The sequence below is a fragment of the Phyllobates terribilis genome, unplaced genomic scaffold, assembly GCF_046119375.1.
Source record: "Phyllobates terribilis strain yellow unplaced genomic scaffold, ASM4611937v1 Scaffold_117__1_contigs__length_5270597, whole genome shotgun sequence".
In the NCBI taxonomy this organism is placed as follows: Eukaryota; Metazoa; Chordata; class Amphibia; order Anura; family Dendrobatidae; genus Phyllobates; species Phyllobates terribilis.
Genome location: NW_027362877.1, coordinates 4,008,950 through 4,023,713, shown reverse-complemented (window position 1 = coordinate 4,023,713; position 14,764 = coordinate 4,008,950). Strand labels below are relative to the sequence as shown.

Here is a 14,764-nt window from a genome sequence, read left to right as displayed (position 1 = left end):
GGTAAGTATATATTTATTATTTTATTTTATTCTTTTTTTTACAGCTTTTTTAATGGTACCTGGGTGTGGATGAGACTCTCCTCTCCTCTACCCCCGAGTACCATCCGCACATTAGAACGCGCCAATTACGCAAGTACAGATGCAGTCTTGCGGAATTGGCGCGTTCTAATGCAAGTCAATGGCGGCAAAAACGCAGCGCTTCCGCAAAATAATTGGTAGTGCTGCGTTTTTTTCCACAATGATAATCCGCAGCGGAAATTTCCGCAGCATGTGCACAGCACATGAGGATTATCATTGGGGAACATGGCGGGCCTTCTGCAGCGGAATTGCCGCAGCGGAAACGCTTACAAAACACATCGTGGGCACACAGCCTTATACTCTAATCCTGGAGCTAAAATCATAGCTAATGGTTCCTTGTCAAACGCCCTTAAATTGTGTAGGGGGACTAGACAGGAGTGTCCTCTCTCTCCCTTGCTATTTGCCTTGGCTATAGAGCCACTTGCTGTTAAATTACGATCTAGTAGAGAGGTGAAAGGCTTTATCTACAATACAGGAGAGGAAAAAGTTGCATTGTATGCAGATGACCTTCTGATGTTCCTTGGGAATACTGATAGTTCTCTGGTAACACTATTGCAATTGTAAATGAATTTGGAGGTCATTCGGGGCTTCGAATCAATTGGGATAAGTCTATATTAATGCCGGTAGATGAATTATCTCAAAACTCTAAAGTACACCAAACACACTTGACAGTGGGACGGGAATTTAATCATCTAGGAATTCATATATCAGAGCCTTTGTCTCTTTGAGCCTGCTCCCCTTATACGCCAAGTTTCAACAAAAAATCAATACCTGGTGCAAAATACCCTTATCGGCCATTGGACGAACGAACCTGGTTAAGATGATACTGATGCCCCAACTGCTTTATATTATCCACAACACCCCGGTATGGCTTCCCCTGAAACACTTTTACAAATTTCAGGCCATGTTTAGGGAATTGATTTGGAGGAAGGGGAGTACTCGCATTAAATATGACACGTTGCAGAGGGAAATAGAGGAGGGCGGTCTAGCTGCACCAAATCCATGGCTATATTTCTTAGCGACGTAACTTCAACAGTTCAAACTACCGCAGGGTAATATTGTGACCGTGCTGCAAGATCATACAGAAGGTGTCCCGATTATCCCCTTTTTGGAGGTTGGCTACCAAGGGAGGCAGCAAAAGAAACTACCAACGGTGCTCCTTATGATCAAGACATGGGAAAAAGCTAAGCAGCTGTTAGATATAGATGGATATACACCATTTACCCCTATATGGCTCAACCCTAGACTTCCAGAGATGTGTAGATGAGAGGGCTTTAGCCCCTGGAGAAATGCTGGTCTGGCTACTATTATAGCCCAACTCCAGATAAGTGGGATATTTCCAACAGCTAAAAGAGGAATTTCTTCTCCCAAATAAATATTTCTTCCAATATCTCCAAATACGACATGCTTGGCTTAAACAAGACAAAATCAAAAAAACTTAAAATAGATAATGATTTATTATTCTCTATGGTTACAAACCAGAGCGATATAAAAGGAGCCATCTCTAGATCCTACAGAATACGACTAGAACACTTTTATTTCAAAATCTCCATTAAGCCTTAAAGAAAAATGGGAGAAGGATATTGGTAGAATTGATCCTGATTATTGGGACATAATAATGTCCTCCGTTCCATAGCTGTCCACTAGTGAAGCCCAGAGATGGTCACAGTTCTATCTATTACACCGGGTGTATAGAAATCCTAAATCTCTCCATAAAATAGGAGTGAGAGCAGATGATGTACGTCCAAGGTGTGGGACGGGTCCCGCTGATATTTTACACAGGTTTTGGGTATATGTAGCTCTCTTGAAAATTTTTGGAAACACATTGTTGGTTACTTAAATGGTGTATTTGATGTAAATATCCCAATGCAACCTATAGTTTGTGAGCTGGGGTATCTGGACGGAGTAATTGAAGATGAAAATGAAAGATTGGCGATTAAAAAGGCACTTTACCGAATAAGAAAAATTATAGCAGCACACTGGTTAAGTAACTGTCCTCCAAAATATAGAGAATTTAGTGAGAAGTTGCATTTATTGGTTCGGCTAGAGGAAGGGGTGTACTAAAAAAAAGGAAAGCTTTGCACAAATATTATAAGATATGGGGAAGATGGAAAGCCTGTCATGGTGTGTTAATTTTACCACATGTGGAATTATATACTTAACAAAAAAGTGTGAAACAACTGAAAATATGCCTTATATTCTAGGTTCTTCAAAGTAGCCACCTTTTGCTTTGATGACTGCTTTGCACACTCTTGGCATTCTCTTGATGAGCTTCAAGAGGTAGTCACCGGAAATGGTTTTCACTTCACAGGTGTGCCCTGTCAGGTTTAATAAGTGGGATTTCTTGCCTTATAAATGGGGTTGGGACCATCAGTTGTGTTCTGCAGAAGTCAGGTGGATACACAGCTGATAGTCCTACTGAATAGACTGTTAGAATTTGTATTATGGCAAGAAAAAAGCAGCTAAGTAAAGAAAAATGAGTGGCCATCATTACTTTAACCGGTTCCCGACCGCCCACTGTAGATAAAAGTCAGTGCTTGCTGGGTTCTGTGCAGCGCCAATGTTTAAAAACGGTGGGTGGTCTCGCAGCGCTCAGGACCCCCAGGGTCCTGCAAGCACTGCGATTCTGGTGCAGAGCGTTAGCTCTGACAGGGGACATCATCGGGACCTGATTGGATCAGGTCCCAATGATGTTAACCCTTTGCTATGTTCTATATGCCGCGATCTATAGTGATCGCGGCATATAGAAGATAGAAGGAGGAGAGGGGGTCGTCTTACTTACCTCTCCGACGACCCCTGATACCTTCCAGGACCTGGGGTTGCTATGGCAGCTGGAGGTCACATGACCGCCTCCAGATCTGCCATATATGGTGTCCTGTCTGGCTCAGCCTGCAGCTGAAGCCAGGCAGGAGACTGACTGTGAAACAGTCAGCGAAGATCTCATGTAATGTAATATATGTCTATTACATTACATGAGATCAGTGATCAGAAAAATAAAAATTAATGTCCCATACAGGGACTAAGTAAAAATGTAAAAAAAGTTTAAAAAAAGTTTTTAAACTGTTAAAAAAAATCACAAAATAAACAAATAAAATATTAAACCAATAAATCCGTATATTTTTACAAAACCAAAAAAAGTACACATATTTGGTATCGCCGCGTCTGAAACAACCCGAGCTATAAAACTGTCACACTAATTAACTCCTTCTGTGCACACCGTAATAAAAATAAATAAAAAACGGAGCAAAAAATATGCTTTTTCATCATATCGCCAAACAAAAAGTGGAAAAAAATGCTATCAAAAAGCAAAATAGAAATAAAAATGGTACCGCTGAAAACGTCATCTTGTTCTGCAAAAAAAAAGCCGCCATACAGCTCTATCAGCTGAAAAATAAAAAAGTTATAGCGCTCAGAATAAAGCAATGCAAAAAAAATATTTTTTTCTATAAAATTGTTTTATTGTGTAAAAGCGCCAAAACATAAAAAAAATACAGTAAGTGTAGTATCGCTGTAAACGTACTGACCCGAAGAATAACGCTGCCTGATCACTTTTACCACACGCAGAACGGCATAAAAAAAACCCTCAAAAAACAATTCCTGAATTGTTTGTTTTTGTTAATTTTACCTCCCAAAAACGGAATAGAAAACGATCAAGAAATGTCACGTACCCAAAAATGGTACCAATAAAAATGTCAACTCGTCCCGCAAAAAACAAGCCATCACATGACTCTGTCGGCCGAAATATGGAAAAATGATAGCTCTCAAAATATGGCGATGCAAAAACTAGATTTTGCAAAAAAAAGCGTCTTTTAGTGTGTGACAGCTGTCAATCATAAAAAACAGATATGAATCTGGTATCTCTGTAATCGCACCGACCCGAAGAATAAAGTAATCTAATCAGTTATATCACACGAGGAACGGCATAAAAAATAAATAAAACCAATTCTTCACCTGCTACTGATTTGTTTATTATGTCTCCCAAAGATCGCAGTAAGGCTCTGCTCACATTTATCCTGTGCTCTGCGCTGAGCGCTTACACCAGAGTTTCCGTGTAAACCTCTGAAATACATGATTCAGACGGAACCCATGACGGAGGATTCCCTGTAATGAGGCAGATATAGGCCACTGTGGATGCCGTCTAGCCTGGGATCCCACGGTGTCATTTGTTTTAGGCGTGCATAAAAGTGCAGTTGGCCACAGTTTTGTGCACTTCTGAAAAAAAGGACACCGATAAACAGAGGCCAGACGGAGTCCAGAGTAACTCTGCTGCCTCATTACAGTGAATGGATCCCGCAGGGGTTTCATCTGAATTACATCACTTGGAAATTTAGATGGAAACCCCGATGTAAGTGCTCAGCCTCGAGCGCCGGATAAATGTTACGTAAAATGTTCCCAATAAAAGCTTCAACTCAGTCCTCAAAAAAAGCTAGTCCCCACTCAGGTCCGTCATCTGTTAAAAATATAAGGGACTTCCAAGTTACTGGTAGCAGAAAGGCTCTGGAAAAGCGAAATGGCCCTTGCCCCCCAAAAGAAATTCAGAAAATTTTGTGCTCCCAAATCCAAATGCCTATTCTACAATAATTTGTTCTCCAATTGTCAAATAGCGCTCCGTCCCCCCCAGATCTCGCCGTATGGCTGAGCGGTACGATACAGCCACATATGGGGTATTGCCACTTTTAGAAGAAATTGTGTGACACATTTCGGCACCATTTTTACCCATTGCCCTGTGTGAAAATGTAAAATCTGAGGGTAAAACATTTTTTTGTGGTAAAAATATAATTATGCTTTTTTCACTGCCCAATGGTATAAATTAAAAAATACTCACTACTTCCCTAGATGAATTCCTTGAGAGGTGTAGTTTACAAAATGGGGTCACTTGTGGGGGTTTCTGCTGTTTCGGCATGTCAGCGACTCTTCAAATGTGACATGGTGTCTGCCACCTATCCCAGCCAACATAGCGCTCCTTTCTCTTCCGAACCCTGCCGTACACCAAAGCAGTGGTTTTCCCCCACATATGGGGTATCGGCGTACTCAGGAGAAATTGTACAACAAATTTCATGGTGCAATTTATCCTGTTACCCTTATGATAATGCAAAATTAAGGGATGAAAAACGTTATTGTGGGAAAAATGTGAAAATTTCATTTTTACAACTCAATATTATAAACTTCTGTGAAGCAGCTGGGGGTGCAAGGTGCTCACCACACATCTAGATAAGTTCCCTAAGGGGTCTAGTTTCCAAAATGGTGGCACTTGTGGGGGGTTTCCACTATTTAGGCACATCAGGGGCTCCCCAAATGCAACATGGCGTCCGCTAATTATTCAATCAAATTTTACATTCAAAAAGTCAAATGGCGCTCCTTCCCTTCTGAACCCTGCCGAGCGCCCAAACAGTGGTTTTCCCTCACATATGGGGTATCAGTGCGCTCAAGAGAAATTGCACAAAAAATTTTGGGGTCCATTTTTTCCTGTTAACCCTGCGAAAATAAAAAAAAATGGGTCTAAAGTAACATTTTTGTGAAAAAAGTTAAATGTTAATTTTTTTCTTCCACATTCCAAAAATTCCTGTGAAGCACCTGAAGAGTTAATAAAGTTCTTGAATGTGTTTTTGAGCACCTTGAGGGGTGCAGTTTTTAGAATGGTGTCACTTTTGGGTATTTTCTGTCATAAAGACCCCTCAAAGTGACTTCAAATATGATGTGGTCCCTAAAAAAATGTTTTTGTAAATTTTGTTGGAAAAATGAGAAATCACTGGTCAACTTTTAACCCTTATAGCTCCCTAACAAAAAAAAATTTGGTTCCAAAATTGTGCTGATGTAAAGTAGACATGTGGGAAATGTTATTTATTAACTATTTTGTGTGACATATCTCTCTGATTTAAGGGCATGGAAATTCAAAGTTTGAAAATTGCTAAATTTTTGCCAAATTTCCAATTTTTTCACAAATAAACGCAAGTGATATCGAAGAAATTTTACCACTATCATGAAGTACAATATGTCACGAAAAAACAGTCTCAGAATCAGGGGGATCCGTTGAAGCGTTCCAGAGTAATTACTTCATAAAGTGACAGTGGTCAGAGTTGAAAAAATTGGCCCGGTCACGAAGACAAAAACAGGCTCTGGTGCGAAGTGGTTAATAGTAGTGGACAACTTCTTTAATTACGTGGACACTTTTCTATACTGAGGGCAAGATACGAAGCTTGAGAGAGTGAAATGGCACTGGAGGTACATTAAGGGAACCTGTCATCAGTAATTACCACTTAAAGAACTATTTGCTGTCTAATCTCTGCCACCCCTGACTTGTGCCAATGTCACCAGTTTATAAGTGTCATTCACTTTACCCGTCATTGTGTTAATGTTATGGCATGTAGTTGTCCTCCTTATTACCTGTACTTTCACTGACGAGGGTCTTCATTGTGAGATCCAGAAAATACATTCAGAAATCTCTTTTGTGTTGAAGGAAAAACTCACATCTAATTTATCTTTCATCCTTATAGGAAATCCTTGTGAGAATAACGGTTCATCACTAAACTGTAAAAAGGAAGATCTCATGAAGCACTCTAATGGAGAAAACCTCATCACCCTTCCTGCACCTCCTGGACTTCACAGCACTTCACTTTCTTATAATCCTCCTAATCACGAGGAATCATCTCCTGAGCAATCTCACATTATTACCAAAAGTCCAGGGGGCAAAGTGGATTCAAGATTTCAGTGTGACAAGCAATTTACAAAAAGCTCAGATTTTTTAACACACAGAAAAAACAAAGGAAAAAAGCCATATTCCTGTTCAGAATGTGGGAAATTCTTTACATATAAATCACAATTTGTTAGACATGAGAGAATTCACACAGGAGAAAAGCCGTATTCATGTTCAAAATGTGGAAAGTCCTTCACCGGTAAAGGAAGTCTTATTATACATCAGAGAATTCACACAGGAGAGAAGCCATTTTCATGTTCACTATGTGAGAAGTCCTTCACAAATAAAGGGAATCTTATTACACATCAGAGAAATCACACAGGAGAAAAACCATTTTCATGTTCACTATGTGGGAAGACCTTCACAGCTAAATGGCATCTTAGTAGACATCAGAGCATTCATACTGGAAAGTCGCCATATTCATGCTCAGAATGTGGGAAGTGTTTTAGTTATAAATCAGATCTTGTTAAACATCACAGAATTCACACAGGAGAAAAACCGTATTCATGTTCAGAATGTGGGAAATCTTTTATACATAAATCAATTCTTGCTGCACATAACAGAATTCATACAGGAGAAAAGCCGTATTCATGTTCAGAATGCGGGAAATCTTTTATTCGTAAATCAATTCTTGCTGCACATAACAGAATTCATACAGGAGAAAAGCCGTTTTCTTGTTCAGAATGTGGGAAATGTTTTAGATATAAATCGCATCTTGTTAAACATCAAAGAATTCACACAAGAGAAAAACTTTTTTCATGTTTAGAATGTGGAAGATGCTTCGCAAATAAATCAGAGCTTGTTATACATCAAAGAATTCACACAGCAGAGAAGCCGTATTCATGTTCATTCTGTGAGAAATGCTTTACAAAACAAAATTATCTTGTGCAGCATGAGAGAAGTCACACAGGAGAGAAGCCGTATTCATGTTCAGAATGTGGGAAATCTTTTTTACATAAATCATACCTTGTAAAACATGAAAGAAGTCATACAGGAGAAAAGCCGTATTCATGTTCAGAATGCGGGAAATCTTTTATTCATAAATCAATTCTTGCTGCACATAACAGAATTCATACAGGAGAAAAGCCATTTTCTTGTTCAGAATGTGGGAAATGTTTTAGATATAAATCGCATCTTGTTAAACATCAAAGAATTCACACAAGAGAAAAACTTTTTTCATGTTTAGCATGTGGAAAATGCTTTGCAAATAAATCAGAGCTCGTTATACATCAAAGAATTCACACAGGAGAGAAGCCGTATTCATGTTCATTCTGTGGGAAATGCTTTACAAAACAAAATTATCTTGTGCAGCATGAGAGAAGTCACACAGGAGAGAAGCCGTATTCATGTTCAGAATGTGGGAAATCTTTTATACATAAATCATACCTTGTAAAACATGAGAGAAGTCATACGGGAAAGAAAGTGTAATTATGTTCACTATGTTTTATAAAGTTTAATAAACATTGTTCAGCATAAATGAGTACACCCCCTTTGATGAGTAAGATTTTATTTAATAGCTCACTGAACACAAGATCAATTTTTACAATTTTGCCAACACTAAGTTTCATAGAACATTTTTTTGTAATCAAAACATGAAAGTAATAATATAACTCTCATTACAAAATCTCAAAAGCTACTACATCTATTATTTTGTATGGCCTCCATAATTTTAAAGGACAGCACCAAGTTTTCTAGAATCACTGTGACCCTGTTCTTCAGAAATGTAACAGTGGCCTACCAAGGGAACAGAGTGATGGCAGCATCTTTTCTGTCACTATAGAGCAGAACATCTGTGAATTCACGATACCATCAATGAAATGTAGCTCCTCATGCAGCCGCACATAAGGACACGGCCACCACCAGGTCTCACTGTAGACACCATGCATTCTCATTGTATTCCTCACCTCTTCAATGTCATACAGTTTTGAAGCCATCAGTTCCAAAAAAACCTTTATCTTGGTCTCATCACTCCAGAGTATAAAGTCCCAGATTGTAGGGTGGCTTTTTTGTGCAGGGGATTTAGGAGAGGCTTTCTATGTGGACAACACCGATGTCTGCCATTCCTCTATAGAAGAAATTGTCTGCTTTCAGCTCATCTCTCAATGCTTGGATGAATAATCACAGTTGGGAAGGAATGGACGGGACAAAGAAAGTTACTGATAATCCGGCACTTGTTTTCCAGTGTGAATATTTTTTTTTATTGAAACATCCAAATTAAAATCATAGAAACATTAAAAAACAGGACATCCTGGAATAGTAGCAAAAAATCTACGCGTTTTGAACCAGCATTTGTGTTCGGTCCTTATTCATGGCATAATAAATAACCAGTAACCGGCTTCTTATACACATCATAGTGTCTAATGCACAGCGGAGACCCCCAGCCCCAAATGGACATGTGCAAGTATGTCTACATTACCCCTATGGATGATCATATGTCCACAACAAAAAGCATCCGTGCAATAGAAGAATGAAGTGTCTGCATCTATAATGTGTATATTATGTATAATTACTATAAAAGAGGAAAAAACACAATTCAGTAAATGGATACAAGGTCTGAACGAAGCTTCATATCACTGGGGAATCTGGAGTCCAATTCCAGAATCCACAAGGCTTCTCGGGGGTGTACTTTTTATACCAATCTCCCCCCTTAGCTGGTCTGGTGACATATTCAATACCCACAACTGTAAATTGATTAATCCCTATTGTGTTGTATGAGATGTTGTGATGCTGCAGATGTATTACGTGTTGTGGGGCCAAGAACGTCCCTAACGTGTCCCCCAATGCGGTGACGTAAGGGTCTGACCGTGCCCCCCACATATTGCAGCAGACAAGCTTCACATTGTATGGTGTCAATGACGTGTGGAGCTACAACTAATGAGATGTCGGATATTATAGGGTTTATTATGGTTAGTAGATGCAGACATTTTTGCTTTGTGCACAGACTTGCACAAACCACATTTATTTCTCCCACATTCAATGAAACCTTTGGTGTTTGTCCTCCACGTGTCAGTTGTCTTTCTTGTTGCTGGATCCTTGTCGGTGTATAACATAGGTAAATGTTTTCTGGTAATATTCACTATATTATAGGAATCTTCTCTGCAGCCAGTATTGAATGTATCTCTAGACTGATGGATGTTTCCTTCTTTGTGAGTTTTCGGTAATGTATGAAATATTGGACATTGTGGGTGATTTTCCTTTAATCGTTGTATTTGTTTGGCATTAAGTACAGCCGATACCAAACCCTCCTCCAAAAGACAATGTAAGGGGGTATTGTATGAATTAGTAGGATCTCCATCTAGAGTGCGGCATATATTAGTATTGTCACCCATGTTCATAACCTCCGGCTCATACAACCCACTATCCAGAGCTGTGATCGAGCCCCCTTTATCTGCAGCTCTAATGACTTTATTAGGGCTGTGCTCAGGGCCGTATCTGGCATTCATGCTGCCCTAGGCACTTTAAGTGGTCACGCCCCCTACTGGTAATTCATACTAAAAGTGCTCATACCCTTTAGGCCCCCTTCACACGTACCGGAGACACACACGTACACCCATTATAATCTATAGGCTGCGCACATGGTCACACGGACCGGACATGTCCGTTTTTTGCCTGCAGCTCGGACGTCAGTACGTCCTGCACACAGATGACATAAAGTGTGACATCCGCACACACGTCTGTGTGACACGTGCCGGAAGAGAGTGCAGAATAGAAATGACAGATATTTAGGTGTTAGATGTGCAAAGATCGAGATAGATGATAGATATCCGTGAGATATATAATTAGAGCCCTGTGTGTGGAGTTTACTGTACTTGTGTTTAGCTAATAAATGAAAAAAGAGATGTGGAGTCCTCCCTATTTTTGATAACCAGCAAAAACAAAGAAATGACATCACAATGAAATAAAAAATGAAGAAAACTACAAACATTCATATAATCATATTAGTCTCATTATATAAAATATACACTGCTCAAAAAAATAAAGGGAACACTTACACAACAGAATATAACTCCAAGTGAATCAAACTTCTGTGAAATCAAACTGTCCACTTAGGAAGCAACACTGATTGACAATCAATTTCACATGCTGTTGTGCAAATGGAATAGACAATAGATGGAGATTATTGGCAATTATCAAGATACCCTCAATAAAGGAGTGGTTCTGCAGGTGGGGACCACAGACCACATCTCAGTACCAATGCTTTCTGGCTGTTCAGGTCACTTTTGAATGTTGGTTGTGCTTTCACACTCATGGTAGCATGAGATGGACTCTACAACCCACAGAAGTTGCTCAGGTAGTGCAGCTCATCCAGGATGGCACATCAATGCGAGCTGTGGCAAGAAGGTTTGCTGTGTCTGTCAGCGTAGTGTCCAGAGGCTGGAGGCGCGACCAGGAGACATGCCAGTACACCAGGAGACGTGGAGTGGGCCGTAGGAGGGCAACAACCCAGCAGCAGGACCGCTACCTCCGCCTTTGTGCAAGGAGGAACAGGAGGAGCACTGCCGGTGGCCTGCAAAATGACCTCCAGCAGGCCACAAATGTGCATGTGTCTGAACAAACGGTTAGAATCCGACTCCCATGAGGATGGTATGAGGGCCTGACATCCACAGATGGGGGTTGTGCTCACAGCCCAACACCGTGCAGCACGCTTGGCATTTGACACAGAACACCAGGATTGGCAAAGTCGACACTGGCGCCCTGTGCTCTTCACAGATGAAAGCAGGTTCACACTGAGCACATGTGACAGACGTGACAGAGTCTGGAGACGCTGTGGAGCGATCTGCTGCCTGCAACATCCTTCAGCATGACCAGTTTAGCATTGGGTCAGTAATGGTATGGGGTGGCATTCCTTTGGAGGGCCACACAGCCATCCATGTGCTCGCCAGAGGTAGCCTGACTGCCATTAGGTACCGAGATGAGATCCTCAAACCCCTTGAGAGACCATATGCTAGTGTGGTTGGCCCTGGGTTCCTCCTAATGCAGGACAATGCAAGACCTCATGTGGCTGGAGTGTGGCAGCAGTTCCTGCAAGATGAAGGCATTAAAGCTATGGACTGGCCCGCCCGTTCCCCAGACCTGAATCCGATTGAGCACATCTGGGACATCATGTCTCGCTCCATCCACCAACGTCACGTTGCACCACAGACTGTCCACGAGTTGGCGGATGCTTTAGTCCAGGTCTGGGAGGAGATCCCACAGGAGACCATCCCCAACCTCATCAGGAGCATGCCCAGGTGTTGTAGGGAGGTCATACAGGCATGTGGAGGCCACACACAATACTGAGCCTCATCAGGAGCATGCCCAGGCATTGTAGGGAGGTCATACAGGCACGTGGAGGCCACACACAATACTCAGCCTCATCAGGAGCATGCCCAGGTGTTGTAGGGAGGTCATACAGGCATGTGGAGGCCACTCACAATACTGAACCTCATTTTGACTTGTTTTAAGGACATTACATCAAAGTTGGATCAGCCTGTCGTGTGTTTTCCACTTTAATTTTGGAGGTGACTCCAAATCCAGGCCTCCATTGGTTAGTAAATGTGATTTCCATTGATGATTTTTGTGTGATTTTGTTGTCAGCACATTCAACTTTGAACAGAACAAAGTATTCAACGAGAATATTTCATTCATTCAGATCTTGGATGGGTTATTTCAGTGTTCCCTTTATTTTTTTGAGCAGTGTATATACACAAAAATTAAAAAACGTCCATAAAAAAATATATTGACTATCAAATAAAATACTTCATTTTACACCAATACACATTGCCACAAATATATATAGGCGTATATAGGAAATGCAAAAAAACCCCATATTGTTTTATTTATATAGTGCCAACATATTCCGCAGCACTTTACAATTAAGCGGGGACATGTACAGACGATAAATTCAATACAAGGTAAGACAGTTTAAACAGTTACATTAGGAGCGAGGGTCCGGCCTCTCGCACGCTTACATTCTGCAAGGGAATGGGGGGACACAGTAGGTGCAAAGTGCTTGTTATTTCAGGTCTGACAATTATAATAAATAGGGATTTTCATATAAAGCTGTATGATCCGATCATAAGCCCGTATGTATAAGTGCAATAATCAAGTATCGAGTGCAGTTATCGTGTGCATGGAGGGTGTGGAGACAGATGAATAGTAGGGAGCAGATTCTGAATAATATTTAGAATGAGGGGACAGGGGAAAGTTAATTTACTGAGTAGTTGAGGTGGTCGGCTTGTTTAAAGAGATGGGTTTTCAAAGCACGCTTGAAGACATGGGGGCTAGGCATCAGTCGGATTGTCTGGGGTAAAGCATTCCAGAGAACTGGTGCCGCACGAGAGAAGTTTTGGAGAAGGAGGTGCGAGGTTCGGATTATGAGGGATGTTAGTCTTAGGTCATTTGTAGAACGGAGGGCACGTGTAGGGCGATAGAGAAGAGAGAGGAGATATAAGGCGGCGCAGAACTGTAGAGAGCTTTGTGGGTGAGTGCGATGAGTTTATAATGGATCCTGAGGCAGACCGGCAACCAGTGTAAAGACTGGCACAAGATGGAGGCATCGGTGAAGAGGCTGGACAGAAATACGACCCTGGCTGCAGCATTCAGGACGGATTGAAGAGGAGAAAGTTTGGTAAGAAGGAGACCGATCAGAAGAGAGTTGCAGTAGTCCAGACGAGAGTGCATACGAGCGACAGTAAGAGCTTTCGCAGTTTCAAAGGTGAGAAAAGGTCGGATTCTGGAGAAGTTTTTAAGATGCAGGTGACAAGACAGGGTGAATGATCGGATATAGGCAGTAAAGGAAAGGTTAGTGTCGAATATGACCCCAAGGCAGCGGCCGTGCTGCTGGGAGTTATGGTGGAACCCTCCAAGGTAATTTCGATGTTAGGTAGAGTTGGGTTAGTAGAGGGGAGAAACACAAGAAGTTCAGTTTTGGAGAGATTCAGTTTAAGATAGAGGGAGGACATGATGTTAGAGACAGTGGACAGACAATCCTTGGTATTTTCTATTAGGTTAGGGGTGATGTCAGGTGAAGAGGTGTATAGTTGAGTGTCGTCAGCATAGACATGATACTGAAACCCAAATCTGCTGATTGTCCAATAGGGGCAGTGTATAGAGAGAAGAGGAGGGGGCCTAGGACTGAGCCCTGCGGGACCCCGATAGTAAGGGGAAATGGAGAGGAAGAGGAGCCGGCAAAAGATACAATGAAGGAGCGGTCAGAGAGGTAGGAGAACCAGGAGAGAACGGTTTCCTTGAACCCGAAAGAGCGGAGCATAGTGAGGAGGAGCTGGTGATCCACAGTGTCAAATGCGGCAGAGAGATCCAGGAGAATCAGCAGGGAGTAGTGACCTTTGGATTTAGCTGTTAGAAGATCATTAGAGACTTTAGTGAGGGCAGTTTCAGTGGAGTGTAAGGAGCGGAAACCAGATTGTAGAGGGTCAAGAAGAGAATTATCTGAGAGATAGCGGATTCGACGGGAGTGGACCAGGTGTTCCAGGAGTTTAGAGATGAAAGGAAGGTTAGAGACAGGTCTGTTCTGGTCCAGGGATGGCTTTTTAAGTAAAAGGGTTATGATGGCATGTTTAAATGAGGAAGGAAAGATACCTGAAGAAAGAGAGAGGTTAAATATTTTAGTCAGGTGAGTGGTGACCACCGGTGAAAGAGACTGCAGGAGATATGAAGGAATGGGGTCACTGTTGCAGGTTATAGGTCGAGAAGAAGTGAGGAGCTGGGTAACTTCTTCTTCTGTAACAGGCTCAAAGATGGCTAGTGAGCTTGAAGTGCGGCAGGGAAGGGTATCCAGGCACTGAGGAGATTGGGCTGAGATGTCCTGATGGATGTGGTTGATTTTTTCTAGGAAATATGTGGCCAGATCCTCACCGCTAAGGTTGGTGGTGGGGGCCTGTGCATTAGGTTTCAGGAGGGAGTTTAAGGTTTCAAAAAGTCATTTTGGATTGTTGGACAGTGAAGTGATGAGGGTGGTGAAGTAGGATTGTTTGGCCAGATGAAGGGCAG

The 14,764-nt window shown here is 41.6% G+C and overlaps 1 pseudogene; it reads left to right on the top strand.

The window, feature by feature from the left end:
• Nucleotides 1–6,586: 6,586 nt before the first annotated feature.
• Nucleotides 6,587–14,764, top strand: part of LOC141201543 (uncharacterized) — a 52,080-nt pseudogene continuing 43,902 nt past the window's right edge.